Below are 14,185 nucleotides of genomic sequence, written 5' to 3'. Positions count from 1 at the left end.
TTAAATATGTAGTGTTAGCTATCATCTGATTATTTAATATCTTGACCCAAAGCTATGTCACTCATCATGCTTATTCAAATTAAACTAAAACAACTCTGAGATCTGGAAGGAACCTGTTTATCCAATGCAATACTGCACTATATCTTCTAAAAACTAGTTTCTTGCTTACATCAACATTTTCACATACACAATTTAAGGAAGGCAATTTCATAACTGAATAGTTATTTCACTTGCTTTCAAAATAAATTGTTCATTATACAGTGCTGAAACTTAAGCTAGAGAAAAGAGGCTGCATCTGCCTCTGCTTAAAGGCAGACTGTTTAGCTGACTGATGTTCATTCTTAACTATATTTGGTATTAGGAAACTACATCTGTCACATTAAAACTGCTTCCTTTCTGCCATCCCTGGAGTACAATATATACTGCCTTCACTTTTATATATTTATACCTATCACACAACAAACCACATCTCTAAATAGTAACCAGGTTCATGTTTCATTTTAAGGCATGCTTACCTAACAATGGTCTGATGAATATGTCACAATCAGTTGAGTTCATGGAATACACTAGGCCATAAACTGCATTAAAACAAATTATGTTTTGGCTTAATGAAATGAGTGAACCCAGCTTGAGGGATTTTTTTTTCAATTCTAACTCAGTTTCTTTCACATTTCCCCTTAAAGCTTTAGTAAGCAGGTATGATCATGACTCAATCTCTTCTACTGTTATCCAATATACTAGTCCATTTAGCTAAGAGGATTGAGACTTGTGATACCATACAAATACACACAAATACATAATAGTGACTGCAAAAGGATGAATTTACTTTTTAAGAGAGAGCCAGTCTGGAGTAGTGGTTAAGGCATCAGGCTAGAAACCAGGAAGCTGTGAGTCCTAGTCCCACCTTGGGCACAAAGCCAGCTGGGTGACCTTGGGCCAGTCACTGTTTCTCAGCCCTAGGAAGGAGGAGGCAAGGGCAAACCACTTCTGAAAAACTTTGCCAAGAAAACTGCAGGGATTTGGCCAAACAGTCCTCAAGCACTGGACACAATAGAACCGATTAAGAAAAAACTTTTTAAGAAGGAAAGCTAATTTCTGCATTCTTAGATAAGATTTCATCACACACAAGTCTTTGCTGTTTTCTAAATGGAAGTATTCTGCTCCTTGGAATGAATGCTTTTTTCCTGGGGAGGAAAAGCCGCCACACTTCTACTGTAGCCGCTACACAAGTACTGACTGTAAGGCAGTCAATGAACTAGCACTTCCTAGTCTACTTCCTTACCTATTCTGACATGGTCTCATTAACTGTGCCCTCATCTAGTCAAAACACCCAGGGGATTTCCAAACCTCCAATGTGCATTTTTTTTTAAGCCTGCACAGAAGTCAACCATCCTCATTAAGCTCAATCACTACATGACTGAAAGATACGGGACATCTAAAGTTTAGTTTTATCAAAAGCTAGTTGGGAGGGTTATATGGACTTTGATATATGTACCTCCCAGATAATTGTGATATTTTACAGGTATTTCTTGTGATATTATTTGTATCTCTTTGTTTTAATGGTCTGCACTATCAATGCAGTAAGCAAAGAGTAAAAGCCACCTGCTTCACTTATCATAAGAACATCAACCCATAGTCACTTTCAAATCCTCACGGAACTTTAAGAATGCTTTTTGACTGAGTAGTACCGCAGACTTTATGAGTCAAAAGTTGAAAATAAACTGGCATATAGGCCATAAACGTATCAAATATACACGGCAGGCTAAAAATGTAACTTTTGAAAGCAAATGGTCAATATATTTATATTTCTTAAATTGGATATGTGCAATAAAATTCACTAGGCTAGGTCTTCATCACCTCTGAATGTTAGCAGTACATTACTGAATGGTAAGAACTTTTAAAAGGTGGAATGTAACCTGTATTTGTACAAGCAACTTGTCTTCCTTGCTCTCTCGTCCCAATTTAAATCCTCCATCCCTTTAGCCATTCTGTGCATCTGATGAAGCTTATGCCTTTTAATAAAATGTTAGTCAGAAAAGGTGCTAATATATATTTTTTTATTTTTGCTACCAGAAACTAACATGGATCTCCTACAACAACAATTCTATTTAATTCCCAACCATAAATAACTATAATATGATATAAAGTATGCATTCGTTTGTAAAATAAGGATTTACTTTTTTGGATGTTTGTGCAGAGTTAGGTACCCTCAATAACAAACAAAGTGAGTAGTGAAATAGACCCTTGTGCAAAAAAGTTTAGGCCACATCTGTTACATCTTTAACAATAACTTTGCTGACTAATTTTCTGAAAAGCAAGTTACATCTGATACTAAAATTGCTCTTTCTTTAACATTAATATCTTACAAGTCACAACTAAAGCCTAGACAAGATTTGAATGTGATACACCACTGTCAAGCAAATGGTTGGTTTTACTTCAGAAAATATGAGCCTACATGTCCCAGCATGCAATAAGCTTTAAGGTGGAGTTCAACATGCTGGGATTTGTAGTGAACATTAGCCAAAAATGCAAAGGGAAAACAAGCTACTACAGATCTGCCCTAGAAAAATTCTAGTATAACCATCCTTTACATTTAATCTTGTTGAAATCGACCCAGTGCAGGGCTGATGTCCAATATCCCAGGCATCAGTCCCCACTAACCAGCAGGGTTAATGGTAAAAAAAATGTAAAAACTGTAGTCTAAAACATCTGGAAAGCAGAAGGTTGTCAACTCATAAACTCTAGACCTGTTTCAATATCTTCATCTACTTGTATGCATAATACATAATGAAGTTTCTCATATGAACTGAAAACTGATCTGAGAAATATGTTTATAAACTATTGAAAAAATAAGCCAGACAAGCAATATTTTCACAATATATTAATAGAATGAAATGTTTGTTTCACTTACAGTAAACAGGTCCAAAATCTTAACTTCACTTTACTGGCACTGAACACAACAAGAGAAAACTCTAACCTACACAAAGCAGGTTAAGACAAAACCATTTTAGAAGCAAGTTGGTTTGTCTGGCATATTAAAGCTGACAAAGCTAGAAACTGGCATAGCTTGTCCAGAAGCTGTAGCATTCCAGCAAACAGGAAATGTTGACTAACAACTACATAAATCAATTGGTAGATTTGTTTGAAAATGTATTTCTGTTTTAGCAAACCTATTTTAATTGTAACAAATCAGCTAAGAACAGATTTAAGCTAATTTGAAACAAACTATTCTTAACATCAAAATAGGCTATCCAAAACGTTAGACAATACTGCCAATAGTTAAATATAGTTCACTAAACCAGAATAAGTCATGATACTAAGAAACTAACTTCAGTGTCAGAAACTAAGTTCCAACAGGCCCTGGTCCTGAAAAGTTTTCTAAAAATGTTTACAGCTTCTTTAACACAATTTCCTTGCTACCTTGATAAAGCTGTTCATTTTTTTCTGATTTTCAACCTACATTCAAAGAAATGTGCAAGCTCATATATGTATTAGACTCTAACCTATACTATTTTACCTGTGTTTGCAAATATAAATGGCAGAACTGTGAAGGCACAAAAATCTGAAGATAGATTCTAGATGGTTCCTCTAATTCTTCACTTTGCTTGACTTTATAAAAACATGCAGATACTGTAGTACACAGTGCGATCCACTGTAGTAACAACAGGCATAAAATTAACACACTTTGCCCAAATCATGAGTTTTGTGATTTCAGTCACAAATCTCGTGATAACATTCACAAATAGCTCTCTTTTATTTCAAATTCAAAGTGAGAATTACAAGCTACACTACATTACAATGATGGAGAGGCAATGTAGATTGTCATAAGTCATTCAGGAAACTTAGCAAGAATTTTGAGGTAGAAAGGAAATAACAAAGATGTGATCATTTTTGTCAAAGAACAAAGGAACTGACTGCTACTCACTTAACAGCATGCTTCTCAAAAACAATTTAGTACGTGATAAAATAAGGTATATTTCCTGGACCTCTGTCCCAAATTATCACACTTGACTTATGTGTAACACATTAAATTACATAATATAGGTTATAATATAGATATTCAAACTCTGTATTGGACTAGACTTTAGAGGGGGTACATAGGAGACCATGAGCATGACAATGAAAGCTAAGTGCATTTTCTTTTTCCTAAAAACAACTTGCTTGATTGTGTTATGGCCTATTCACTATCGATAAAAATTAAAATAAAATTTTCTAAACTTTATCAGCTTAGATTAGCTAAAAAGTTTACCAAAATGCATATGGTTCCCCACATCTTGAAAGACTGGCTATCAAATTGCAAATGACCTTGATTTGCATGGCATGTAGGAAAGTTCGGGTTAGACTATGTGTCTGACCTATGGCTGAAAACCACCATTTTCTAATCTGAGTTTATCTGAAGGTGTTCTCAAGGCACAAAAATCAATTCTAGCACACCCTGAAGTTCATGAGCTATGGAGAATTTTAAGTATATTTTTTGCATAAAATAAAATCAATTAGAATTTAAACATCTTTAATTACTCCTAAACAGTTCCCTTTTAATATTTAATTATTTAGTTCAGCTTTCTTTCTCTTCACAGTGAGAGTTTTCATTGAGAGTAATCAGAGAGTTTTACTCTTTTAAGCTACAGGTTACTTTTTTAAAAAAGATTTTTCAGTAAGAAATATTGGAACAGAAAACTATGCAACAAATTTAATCTCTGAGGAAGGAATATGAATGCACAAGCCTTCCATACAATGTATTTGCACAAGAAAGGCATCTATGCAAAAGTTAATCATGAAAACGTTAACTTGAATGTTCTCTATTATCTGGGTATGTTCTAAAAGTACAGATTAAGATTCCTAGCAACTTATTCAAGTCCTATCCTTAGGGTGAGTCCAATGGGACAAAAGTTACTGCTGAATACTGTCAGTGGGAATCCTTTACAATAGAAAAATGCCAAACTTTCACCTCATTTCTGTGACCTGAAGCCTATTCATCTACCTACCAACAGACTGAAAACATTTAAATACCTATATACCTCAGTATGAGGAAATTGTCTATTTTCAGCCACCTGTACATATAGAAGAACATATTCCAGCTCGCAGACAGATCAGATTTAGTTGCTACTTAGTTATTTTCAAGTTTGTTATGAGATCTTCTAAGTTCCTACTACAGTAACAGCTTTTCATCTATACAGTGGAACCAACAGCTAGCGAATATACAGTAAAAGATGGCCATTCCCGGAGGGAAACATCATAGAAACAGACAGGAAAGTTCTCCATTAAGAGTCCTATATCAAGCAATACACCAGAAAGATACAGCTTCTTCTTGCACACTGTTACATCTTGCCATATCAAGATACAAATACAAATAACACTCTCTCAAAATGGAATTTCCTACAGTTGCTCAAAGCTATCCAACATTTCAGTAGCTCCAATTTGCAAGTACTCAAGATAGGATTCTTAATTTAAAGCTTAACACAAAATTTAGGCCACATCATTTGCTTAGTGTAGACAGCCCTGGTAAAGAAGCTCACACAAAAATGTGGTAATTATAGTAGGAAAGTAGAAAGCTGCACAGTATGTTTGTTTATTTTTAAAAAGTCAACCAAATTTAAATAGACCTTCAGCACTAATCTACCATAACTTTTGAACACTCATATTTAGCTAAATACTTGAGATTTTCATTTAGAGTATTCCAGTTTATATTTCAGATCTTGTAAACCTGTTTTTTCACTAGGATGTACTTGAATTAGATGTACAGGTGAGCTACAATCAACTCTCTAGGTCTTCAACAGAAACACCCCAAACAGTACTTCTGCTACTATATTGTACTTCCATTACAGCACTGCATTCTCTGGATAATAGAGAAATGTTCCAGAATTGTCTTTAATATAAATAAGATATTTAGGGCAGTGAAGCAGAACTAACTTTTCAAATTTCCAAACCTATGAATTTCAAGTCTTTTATGACGCTTTGCTGCCAAAGGCAACATCATAACAAAAATACTTCAAAGCTAGTTCCTTGTATACCCTGTCTTTATCAATTTCATTTGGTTCCTCATTCCTTTATGTTAGAAAAAAAAATCATTATTAATATCATTTCTACTGGTTTCCTCTATTTTAATTTTTGTAAACACACTTAGAATTCCCAAAACACTGCATTGTTATAGTTTCAAGAATTATGGTGTCCTCAAAAAGGTGTGTTTAAGGATTTACTAACGACATAAATAGGCTTTTGGACAAGTGGGTACACCTGAATAGTAAGTGCGATGGGTGTTCTTACAAAATGGCTGCTATGTGAGTTTCCCAATTCACAAGTGGTGACATAGGAAAGTGGCCTGGTCCTCAAATATTCGTTTGTTGGGGAACACAAACTGGTGACACTGCTGTCAACTACTTTTCCTAGTCCCCAAGGATGCAAATTATTTTTAAAACAAAGCTTTAGGCTGCAGCCACCCTCCATTTCAAATTTCTAAAGGAGCCTTGAGCCATTCTTTGAAGTAAATATCAAGTTAGAGATTCATGTTTTGCTCTGCAGAATGTAGCTGAGGCAGGGGAATAGGCAAGCACTAGGGAATGAGTCAGTGGCCATCTTGGTATTAATGGGCATCAGGCTGCCTCCCACAGTTAAGAACCTCATCAACTTTTCTTTTTAAGTGTGCTAAAATAACCTCATATTTCATTTAACATTTTTTATTGTAGTGCCTGTGATTTCAGAACAGAAAACTATAATTCCATTTAAAAGATAAGTGACAACAGAGATATAATTTAACCAGTATAGTCTTCCTAGTAAACTGTTAATTAGTGTCCATGCTGATGAAAACAAGAATGTTCATTATGATTAAGAACAACAATAATCCACAACAGGGGCACCAAACTCAAGGACTGAATTCCTCTTCCAGCAGATCCCCAGGAACCAATCAACAACTTTCTCACCAGGTATTTATCCACCTGAATCACACAGTCATTACTCCTTCCATGCATGTCATTTTGTTTTTTACATTTTTAATGACCAAGCATAATTTCTAAACATAAATCTACCTTCCATTATAAAAATAAACCAGAAACAAAGCCCTAAACAATAAAAATAGGGGGGAAACCCTACCAAATGCACTGTACTGACACCTGCTAGTTAAGGAGGCAGATATGGGGATAAGGCAAGAAGAATATGATGACATGATGACAATGTTTTCTTTGCAATGCTTGATAGCTGTTACAAACTGACCTCTAAAAGTTAAGGCTTTATTTCTGTTGCCTCATTTACTGCACATTTTCTTTTTAAGTGTGCTAAAATCAAGACACTAACAGACTGCAGAATTATATGTTAAGTTATGCTATAAGTAGTTCGATTTTCAATTTCAACAGAACAGGGAGCCACTCACACCATTTCAATAGCATTTAGAAATAAAACAAAATTGAACACCAATTTAAACCCTCCAACGCTGTCAATTCAAAGGTTTCACTGAAGCTGTTTTGGAGAAGAGAATGGAGGTTCATATCTCTAGTGCTATGCTTGTACGGCTTTACTGCAGTTTTCATAACCGCTTAAGAAGTTATCTCCAAAAAACACTGATACCATTACTGCCTGCAGACACCCTCCCCCTCTCCACCATTCCCATCGTGAAAATCAGGCAACTGCCTGTGCTTCATCATCTAATAGGCACCTCAGCACTATACCTCCCGATAGATAGACTAAGCAGGCAAGCAAGTGTCAAGGAGGGTTCAAGATTCCCTTAGCAACTATCAGAGCTTTCTTAGGAAAGTCTGCCCTACCTTATTTGTCTATGGAATGAAACTAGGAGAACTATCTGATTTGGAGACTCTTGCACAGTAAAGGTCTACAACACTTTGCCACTGGACAGTAACACTGAGCATCAGAAAGATACTACTACAATACCATTGTTTTGCACTAATGGGATAAGGAAGATATCAGATATAAAATTCAGCATATACTCTTGTCTAGCCAAGTGGATAGGTGTAGCTCCCCTTCACGTTCATGAGAATGTGTTCTCACGACATTTGGAAGGCAAGATGTGCCATATTTTGGCTGCACTCTCCATGAATGGAGAAAATCCTCTCAGTGCAAGGAGACTGGTGTCTGCTGTACACACCCATTACACAAAGCAGAAATTCCTCTCAAAAGGCAAGTGAGGCCCAGGCAATGCAAGGGGAGGAAAGAGACCTACAAACAATAAGGAAAGCATCTGGCTCTCTGTTTACTGGAGGGAGGGTAAAGTCAGAGAGATTGCAGCTACAGACCAGAGGCTGCATCTCTCTCACTTTAGAAATACAGTATCTGATCAATTCTCACTGCCTTGGATTTTCAAAGGCTGCCAATGAGAGGGAAAACATATCTTGATTTCTAAACCACATCCTGATGAAATTCTGGGAGATATTTGTGTGGGGAGTAGGGACAGGACCCCTTCTGGTTCAGAAATTTCATGCCCTAATGAAGAATCCCTTTTCAGAATGTGAACCAGCCATCTCCTAAGCGCAGCACTAATGGAGGTTGTGCTGCTGTCCTTCCCTAGAGACAGCAGCCAACACTACTGAAGCTTCTCACGTAGCAACCAAAGCTCCAGAGCCAACATTAGCTGCCTGTCACTGCCTTGAACACACACCCACAGGATACAAGGCAAAACACCCTCAGTCACCTCTGTGCTGTAGGAGACAGCTGCAAAACCTACTTCCTAGGCGAGCTGTGTGCATGTGTGGGAGGGGTAGTGTCTGATGTCACCTTCATAGGTGGAAAGGGATAATCCTACACACATTAGGGAAGTAGTACAACTTTGTCTTGCCATGACCCATATCCACAGTCCACACAGAAAGCTCAGTTAGAAAACATTTCTGCAAGCCAAAACAGATATTTGTAAAAAAAAAAAAAATCATGATTTTTCAAGCTGCAGCCTCATCCCCCTACAAGACAAAATCAATACATTCTACTGTTCAGTGCCTCTGCCTATGAACCTTTACTACTACCAGGGACAGAAATTGCAGGAGGCCACCCTGCAAGGGCTTCTATTTACTTAAAGAAACACCCGCCTAAGCAGAAGGAAACTGTAGTACAGTATATTTTTGTTCTTTTCTGCAAAGATCTCACTAAACAGGGGGTGTGAGACAACTACTTCTTGAAGTACAGGAATCCCCCAATTAATCGCATGCACCAAAACGTCTCCCAACGACGTATTTCTTAAGGAAAATCTCTTGCCTTTCTCTGCCCCTACAAACCTCTTCCCTCAACACCAAACAAATCATCTTCCTCAAATTCCAAAAAGGATTCATCACAAACGCAAGACAGCTCTGTCTCAAGCAGTAAGCTGCTGGCACCCCAAGGACAACTGCTGGAGACAGGGGCTTGACGACCTTGCTTCAGCCCTATTGCTGTGTTTACAAGGAAGCAAGCTGCCAGTTAAGTGCTGGGATCAAGATGTGCCAACCGAAAATATAGCTTGATTTAAAAAAAACACACACACAAACGACAAATAATGAAAAGCAGGCAATAATATTTCCTTTGAACAGCAGAGGAAGAAAAAGAGAAAGGGACGATTAAAGTGCTCCACCATGGCTACACAAGCACCATGAGAAAGCAGAAAATGCAGGTCAAACACCTCCTCCCCCATTGCCTGAAGGAGCCAGCAAGTCAGAAGCAGACAGCGAGGAAAGGGAGGGGGAGGGAAGGAGCAGCTCAGGGGAAGCTGTTTCAGCACATGGAGGAGGAGGAATGGAAAGAGGGGAGGCCGCGGTGAACTCGCACAGGAGTACCGACACGCGCACCCGCATACACTCTTTCCGGGCACACCAGCTGCTTTGAAGTGGGACCTATCGTCCCAAAGAGGAATTTTCCCATATCCTCACTAAAGGCCGTCCACAAAAGATCGGACTGGCTATTTTCCACCAGCACCTCCTGCACCGAGGAATCCTGTCTGGGAACCGAGATACAGAGCATTCATTAGATTCCCTCACCCGCCCCCCCCCCGCACATCCACACACGCCCTTTCCACCACCACCGGCTCCACCAGACTCCCAAATCAGGGAGGGGGAGGGCAAGGCTGCCATGACGCCCCGCACTCCTCCAGCTCTTGGCCCCGGGCAGACTCACCCCCACCCCCACTACAAGGAGGGTGGGGGATGGGTGGGAGCAAGACGGAAAGCAGCCCTACCTCGCCCCCCCTCCCCGGCTTCCCTCTGTGCGGGGCTCGGCGGGGATTCCCCCTCCAGGCCCCCCTCCCCCCTCACACCCCTCTGTCCTTGCACCCAGACGCCTCCCAGGCTACGGAGACGCGGGGATATCGGAGGCAGACAAGAGGAAGGGAGCACGACCTCTCCCTTCCTCCTCCTCCCGCACAAAAATGCAAGAGGCTCCATTTCCCCTGGAAAAGCGACTCTTAATACTTGGCTCCCCACCCCCGCTCTGCCACACATATAAACCCTACCCTTCCTCAAGCGCGAATTCCTGGGGTTGGGGGCAGTGGGAAGATGAAGGCGAGAGACAGGGAGCGTAAGGGAAGCGGTCTGAGTGCTGGAATAGAGGAAAGATCCCGCAAAAAGCCCCCTCTAAGTTTCCCGCCCCTCCCCCTCCATAGCACCACTCTCCAAACAGTGGCCCCTTCACCCCACAGGCACCTTTCCTCTTCTTCAATTGCTTTGGCTGACCTGTCCGGCCCGTTGCTCGGGCCCCCGGCACTAGGCCCTGCTCGGCGCCACGGCGTTTCCTAGAGAGCTGGCCGGACCGAAAGCTCAGCTCCACAGAGCAACAGCTACGGCCCCTCCCCCTCCGCGGCAACAGTGAGCAGCCAACAGCTCCTCCTCAGCAGGCCGGGCGGAAACGGCACTGAGCGCACGGGGATTCCCAACGCTGGCGCCAGGGGCGCCCCAGGCACACCCACCGGGTCGACTCATTGGCTGGCCTGTCCGCACGATCTCCACCCACTTCATTCTCTCAGCAACACCTCCTGACTCTTCCCCGCCTCCTATTGGCCACGTTCGTCCTCCTTCTCTAGGAAAACTAGCCCCTCCCCTCCGGTTCCCTGTAACCCGAGCGTCTCGGGCAACCTCCTCCCCGCCTTACGGAGCCATGACTTCATTGGTTATTAGGACTGCCACTCTTTCGCGTCCGCCTCAGCAGAGCTATAAAAATAAAGTGCGGGTTGTTCCCCACTTTCACAACTGAGCCACTGAGGTGAGCGCCTGGTTGTAGAGTAAGGCGGAGGGTGGAACTCGCTCTCGATGGAGAGCCTGGTTTGTCTCCGCGCGTTTGCGCACGTGGGACTGCTGTCCTACGTGCTCAAGGGCGAGGCAATCTTCTGATTGGTTCGTCATGGCCAGTCCCACGTGGGGCCAAGTGCTGCTTGGGGACACGTGGCATGGGGGAGAGGGGGGGCTGGATTCGGCACTGGCTTTGGAAAGGCCTCCGTGCATGCGCACTGAGAACTGCCCCGGGAGGACGAGCAGACGGCGCATGCTTAAGCCTGGGTGGCAGAGCCGGAGGCGGACGGGGAGGGGGACTGCGGGGAAGATTCGCGCCAGGAAAAGGGGTGTGGGCTATAGGTTATGCTGGACGCGCATTTTCCTTAGGAAGGCAGGTTAGAGCTTGCGTTGCTGCCGCAAAGCTTCGCGAGTCACCCTGAGCGGCTCCTTTTCGACGGTCCCCGCGTTGTACCAGGGCTTTACCGCCTGCGGGCGACGCGCCACTTTTCCCCCATCCTGAGCCTGCAACTTGCGAGTCGGTGCTGGCGTAAAACACGTTTTTTCGGTGGTCCTGTGCGGAGGCCCCTTCGCCTTGTTGCGTCCAAGATGGTAGCCCCTCTGGCATTGCCCGCTTTCCCGGGTGCTCCCCTCCCTTTCCCCCGTCCTCTGCTCCAGGCCCGCTGGGCGGAGACCGGCCCTCGGCGGGGGCCCGCGCACACCGAGGACGCCGCATTTTTAAAAATCATCTCTGCCGTCGTCGGGGGCGGGCGGGGCGGAGAGCAGCTTGGCTTCCTCTTCTTTCGCACAAAGTGGAGCTTGAGAGCAGCCTTCCGATAACTTGCAGTTCTTCCCCCGTTCTTGGCGTTGCGCTGCAGCTGAAAAATCCTCATGGGCGTGTCGGGTTTGAAATAAGCACTTTCCTCCTCGATTCGGCCATCCAGGGCTGGGCCTTTCTAAGGCGGAACCTCATAAAGATGTGGCTGGATCCATATGAAACGGGACGCTCTGTGAATCCGGGCTACGCTGGACTAATCTCCCTGAAATTTATGGCAACTCCAAATAGAGGTGTTGTCTGATTCTCCTAATAGACATTGCTTGGCTTACCATATTATGGGAACCCACTCAGATATGCTTTAATCTGTTAAAGCATAGCTTGCTGTACAGTGCAAAACTAGGTTTAGAACCATGGCAATCACATTTATTCACTATCCGTTTTAGTAATTGGTGAACTTTGCCTGGTTTGGTTGAGTACCTCTGTTGTAAGTGTGCCTTATGCTGTAAGTCCTTTAGCATCCAAAATAATAGAAGGGTTCAACAATTGACAGCTATGTAGAAACATGCCACACTTTTATTCTTTAAATTGCTTTAATTCCAAGAAATCTATTCTATTTCAGTTGCAATAATTCCAAGAAATCTTAAAACCGGAAGTCTGTTGGATTACCAATTAGAATGAGGTGTTTCTGAGTAGATTATTTAGCCAGAGCTTATGCTGCTTGGCATTTCAATAAGACTTGCATCCACGTAAGATTGTTAAGTCATCCTAAATGCTTACCTAGGAGGTCCCCCCCCTTTAAACCCATTGGAATTCACTGCCATATGGACCTCTGTGGACTTGCATCCAGATCCATGATTTTGTAGTACTGTAATTTGAACTGTGACTTTATCTCAGGGTGTGTCAGGCAACCCACTTCACAAAACCTTACAGGTGTTACTTTGAAATCCCAGCCCTAGAATGTTACAATGCTATAATGTGAAAACTATGTGCATTCTATGTTTTTAAAAATTTGCAGGAGGAAAGCCAGGGAGGAAGTTGCAGTTCCGAAAAATACAGAATGTAAACATGGGAAAATAAGGACTGGGAGGAAGATGCTGCATAGCAAGCTGTGTTTTCTCAGTCAGCCATTTTCTTTTCTAGGGTTGTCTGTCTCCCTTATAGCTGTGACCCTAGTATTCTGATGGTGGGCACACTGTACTTAATTGTGTTTAAGAAAACAAACTTTCAAGAGACCAACAATTCTTAGCCTTCTGCACTGAGGTTCCTCTGTCGATGCTTTCCTCATATATAGTAGTTACCTTGTGCTCTTTTGACAGTCTTAAAGCATAGTGTTTGGAAAACCAAATATGCAGGCTGCTAGTGATTATATATGCACGATGCAGGATATAATGTGTAAGGCAGTTCTTTGTCTTCGTGGGCTACTGCTTTTTTTAAGCTAGAAACAAAGTCAAAACATTTTTTTTCCTACCCTTTTATGTGTGGGAGGATATACTTTGGAGGGGGGAACTGATATTTCACCTGCTAAAAGCCTGCACAATCAGGGCTTGTCACTATAAACCAGGAAGCTACAGCAAATCTTAATTTAATGGCATATGGAGTAATGCACCTTAAAACAATAACCCTCTTTTTGGTACACATCTCACTATACAAATGGGCGGATGTAGTGGCCTTAGGATCAGTACAGGAAATGCTAAAAGGCTGCCTTCTGCAGGGCTGATATTCTGTACTCCCCCTCCCTTTTTTTTTTTAAGGGGGAAAAAAAACCACATCAGCCGCGTTCCTCCTGTTTCTGGCCCACAATGCAAGAGAGCCTCTACTGCCGCCAGGATGTGGTGAACAGGAAACTGGCACAGCTGTTGACCATAATCTGTGGCACAGCAGAGGCGAGAGACATCTGGTGGCAGAAACATTTTCATGTGCAGCAGCAGATCCAGATCATTTTGAAAGAGCCCAGATTAGTGTCTGCCTTTGGGAAAAGTCACACTAAATAGGTTCTCTAGTTTTTCTTCGACAAACTACCGATAGCATGCATATTTAATTATATTCTATTGATGAAAGCAAATATCTTCACTGCCTCTTCTGGTGAGTTCATGTTAGTAAGGGGGCATTCTGGATCTGGGATGGCCTAAGGGTCCATCTAGAGAGCCACCGGTGTAGTGGTTAAGGCACGAGGCTAGAAACCGGGAGGTGGTGAGTTCTAAGCCAGCTGAGTGGCCTTGGGCCAGACCCACGCGCTCAGCCC

At 42.1% G+C, this 14,185-nt stretch overlaps 1 protein-coding gene across 7 annotated transcripts in view; it reads right to left on the bottom strand.

The window, feature by feature from the left end:
• Positions 1 to 10,807, bottom strand: part of SETD5 (SET domain containing 5) — a 66,259-nt gene extending 55,452 nt beyond the window's left edge. For 5 of the 7 annotated variants that reach the window (XR_010067069.1, XM_063291377.1, XM_063291380.1 and 2 more), the window contains exon 1: positions 10,635 to 10,807. The gene's annotated coding sequence lies outside the window, so the exon portion shown is untranslated. Of the gene's footprint in view, positions 1 to 10,604 lie in introns of all 7 variants that reach the window. The other 2 variants (XM_063291382.1, XM_063291378.1) reach the window with 1 other exon arrangement.
• Positions 10,808 to 14,185: the final 3,378 nt, after the last annotated feature.

Source organism: Candoia aspera, chromosome 2 (genome assembly GCF_035149785.1).
Source record: "Candoia aspera isolate rCanAsp1 chromosome 2, rCanAsp1.hap2, whole genome shotgun sequence".
NCBI classification, from domain to species: domain Eukaryota; kingdom Metazoa; phylum Chordata; class Lepidosauria; order Squamata; family Boidae; genus Candoia; species Candoia aspera.
This window is presented reverse-complemented; position numbering and strand designations above follow the sequence as displayed.